Raw genomic sequence first — 4,354 nt, forward strand, 5'->3', positions numbered from 1 at the left:
CTCTTTATCTCTAACCATTTTGTCCGCAGGATCCTCATTGACGGAGGGAGCTCAGTGAACATTATCCAGCTTGATGTCTTGAAGAAGATGGGAATCCCAGAATCAGACATCACACCAAGATCCTCCGTGCTTGTAGGATTCAGTGGAGAAACGAAGAAAACTCTGGGGGACATCAAACTCCCAATCTACGTGGAAGGATTACATAATTACCAAAAATTTTGTGTTATTGACTGTTTATCTTGTTGCAACGTTATCCTTGGCAGGCCTTGGATACATGACATGAAAGCAGTTCCATCTACCTACCATCAATGTGTGAAGCTCCCTAGCCCATGGGGGATAATCAAGATCGACAGTGATCAGCAAGAGGCTAAGGATTGCTATACCTCATCCATGAAGCCAACCTCGAAGCCAAGGGAGCAATAGCAATTACAGTATCCTCCGAGGAATGTCTTGGAGGCAAGGGAACAAGATGTGGATGAAATCCTCTTGGATCCTAGTGATCCTGAATCAAAAATCTATATCGGATCAGGGATCCTTGGCAAGATGAAAGAAGACATGATATCCTTCCTCAAAAGAAGAAAATCCACCTTTGCTTGGAAACATGAAGACATGACATGTATATCTAAGGATATTATTACTCACAAACTCGGCATTGACAGGACTATCAAACCAATCCATCAAAAAAGGAGGAAGTTTGCACCAGAAAGGAATGCCATTATCCAAGAAGAAGTAGAGAGACTACTTCGAGCAGGTATGATCAGAGAGGTAAAATATCCAAAATGGTTAGCCAATGTGGTCGTTGTCCAAAAGAAAAACGGAAAGTGGAGGGTATGTGTCGATTTCACTGATCTGAACAAGGCATGTCCCAAGGATCCTTTCCCATTACCCCACATTGACTCCATGGTGGATGCAACAGCGGGGCATGAACTGTTGACCTTTATGGATGCATCATCTGGGTTCCAACAAATCCAGATGGAACCATCTGACCAAGAGGATACAGCCTTTATGACCCCAACCGGTTTATATTGTTATATTGCCATGCCTTTTGGACTAAGAAATGCAGGTGCAACATATCAAAGGCTGGTAAATATGATGTTCAAAGATCAAATTGGAAAAACTATGGAGGTGTACATAGATGATATGGTGGTCAAGTCAAAGAAAGCTGAGGATCACCTAAGGGACTTGGAAGAAGCATTCGATATCCTTGACAGTTACAACATGAAACTTAACCCTTCAAAATGCCATTTTGGTGTAAAGGCAGGAAAGTTCTTAGGATACATGGTAACCCAGAGGGGCATTGAAGCAAGCCCGGAACAAATCAAAGCATTAATAAATATCAAATCTCCTGCCAATGCCAAGGATGTTCAAAGACTGACAGGCAGGATAGCAGCTTTGAACAGGTTCATATCGAAATCCTCAGAAAAATGCAAAGAATTCTACGATATCCTAAGGAAGAATAAGAAGTTTGAATGGACTGAGAAACATGAGAACGCTTTACAAGCCCTAAAAGAGTATATGTCCTCAGCACCAGCATTAGCAAAACCGGAAAAAGGAGATGTGTTATCCTTATACCTGGCGGTATCCTCAACCGCTGTAAGTGCTGTCCTTGTCAAGGATCACGAAGGTACACAATATCCTATCTACTATGTAAGTAAAAGTCTACTTGATGCCGAATCCAGGTACTCACACCTCGAAAAACTTATTCTTGCATTAATCATGGCATCCACTAAGTTAAGGCATTATTTTGAAACCCATACTATTGTTGCTAAAACTAATTTTCCAATTAAGAATGTCCTCAGGAAACCGGAGATGTCAGGAAGAATGGCCAAGTGGGCAGTGAAGCTTAGTGCCCATGATATAAGATACGAACCAAGAACAGCCATTAAATCTCAAGCACTAGCTGACTTTGTGGCTGATTTCAGTAGTGATCTACAAAAAGAAGCGGAATTGGAGGTCCAGCAGCTGGATGAAACCAAGGATCCTTGGATACTACACACTGACGGATCCTCAAATGTCAAGGGCACAGGGCTCGGGATCCTACTAAAATCGCCACAGGGGGACATAATACCCCACTCCATAGCCTGTGAGTTCCAAGCAACTAACAATGAGGCTGAGTATGAAGCCTTGATTGCTGGCTTGCAAATTGCTAAGGATATGGGGGTAAAATATCTTAAAGTATATGTAGACTCATTATTAATCACCAATCACTTTAATGGATCCTATGCTGTTAAAGGTGAAAAACTAATCAAATATTTAGAGATAGTCAAAGAATTGGCACTCTCTTTTGTTTCTTTTAGCTTAACACAGGTACCAAGGGAGGATAACACGGAAGCTGATGCATTGGCCAACTTAGGATCATCCTTGAAGATCCCAGAAGACATAAGTATCCCTATCATCCATATCCTGGCTCCTGCTATTGAAAATCAAGTGGCCATGGAAATAGAAGAGGATACTGCAGTAATCCCTAGTGAAGAAGCTCAATCTTATTCAGGATCATGGATCCCACCAATCATGAAATACTTGCAAAACGGAGAGATTCCAATGGGAGAAAATCCTAGAGCTTTCAGGATCAAGGTATCTCAATTTACAATCTTAAATAATGTGCTATATAAACGATCCCTTGCAGGACCATATTTAAGATGTATTGAGGATCCTGAAATTGAAGAAGTGTTGAGAGACTTCCATGAAGGAGACTGTGGAAACCACACTGGGGGCAGGGCATTATTCTCAAGAATCCTTAGAACAGGATACTACTGGCCAACCATGAAAAGGGATGCTGTAGAGTATGCTAAGAAGTGTGATCCTTGCCAAAGACATAGCAATATCCTCCATCAGCCAGCTGAATTTTTACACCCAATACCATCCTCTTGGCCATTCATGAGATGGGGGATGGATATAGTTGGCAAGCTCCCTAAAGCACCTGGTGGAAAAGTATTTATGCTTGCTATGACTGACTACTTCTCTAAATGGATAGAAGCTGAAGCTTTTGCTCAAGTCAGAGAAAAAGAAGTTATATCCTTTATCAAAAGAAACATTATAACTAGATTTGGCATTCCCTCTGAAATTGTATGTGATAATGGTTCCCAATTCATTGGAACCAGAACTACTAACTTTTGTGACAGTTGGGGAATCAAGATGATCACATCAACACCAGTTCACCCACAAGCCAATGGTCAAGCAGAATCATCCAACAAGATCATCATCAACAATCTGAAGAAGAAGCTAGGATCCAAGAAGGGGAAATGGGCAGAGGAGTTACCTTATGTGCTATGGGCTGATAGGACAACTCCCAAGAATGCCACTGGTCAAACACCTTTCTCTTTAGTATTTGGGGCAGAAGCAGTGATCCCAACAGAAATGGTGATCCCAACTGCTAGAACAAGTGCTCGTGATCCTGAAGAAAATGCTACAATCCTAGCTCAGGATTTGGATACTATTGAGGAAATCAGGGATCTAGCTAGGATAAGGATGGCAAGCTACCAACAAAGAATGGCTGGTGCCTACAACAAAAATGTCAGAATAAGGAAGTTCCAAGTCGGAGACATGGTGTTGAGAAAAGCATTTCAAAATACTATCAATCCTGCTGACGGGAAGTTAGCACCGAAATGGGAAGGTCCCTACTTGATTGAAGCTGAAGCAGGAAAGGGGGCATATAGGTTGCTAACCATGGAAGGAAACTTATTGCCAAGAGCCTGGAATGCTGTTCACTTAAAGAAATATTTCATGTGAACATGATCCTTCATGCATGTGATCCTTATATTGAAGAACCATCGAAGGATCCCGGTGATATCAGTGATCCCTACTCTGGTAATATGCTTATCCTAGAAACTATTGCATTTTCTTACTTTTTACCTAAGGATAAGGATCATGTATCCTTCATCCTCTACTCACGAAACATTTGAGTTATGATAAGTTCAGGTATCTTCAGCATATCGTCAAAGATCTTCAAAAGCACCGCAGATCCTTGGGTCCAACCCCAGTTATCCTTGGGATTATCCCCAGTTTCCGCCAGCAGCGCACGATGATCCTGATATAGTTCACGTCTTTGGGACCAGTACCCACTCCCGGGGCTGACAACCTCATCGTACTGGCTATATTTAGGATCCTCCGTATAATGGTAGACGTACCATACATCCGTTCCTAAGGTTTCTAACGTTTTCACGTTAGCTAAGGTTTTGACATTTTCATGTCACTAAGCTTGGATAGTCGCCAGTAAGGGCCATACTCCAGTTTACATACGATCCTTTGGGCTTGTCCCCAGTTATCCTTTGGGCTTGTCCCCAGTGATCCTCCGGGATCATTCTCAGTTATCCTTTGGGCATGTCCCCAGCTACTAACTTATCTTTTACATTGG

This window comes from Helianthus annuus, chromosome 4 (assembly GCF_002127325.2).
Source record: "Helianthus annuus cultivar XRQ/B chromosome 4, HanXRQr2.0-SUNRISE, whole genome shotgun sequence".
NCBI classification, from domain to species: domain Eukaryota; kingdom Viridiplantae; phylum Streptophyta; class Magnoliopsida; order Asterales; family Asteraceae; genus Helianthus; species Helianthus annuus.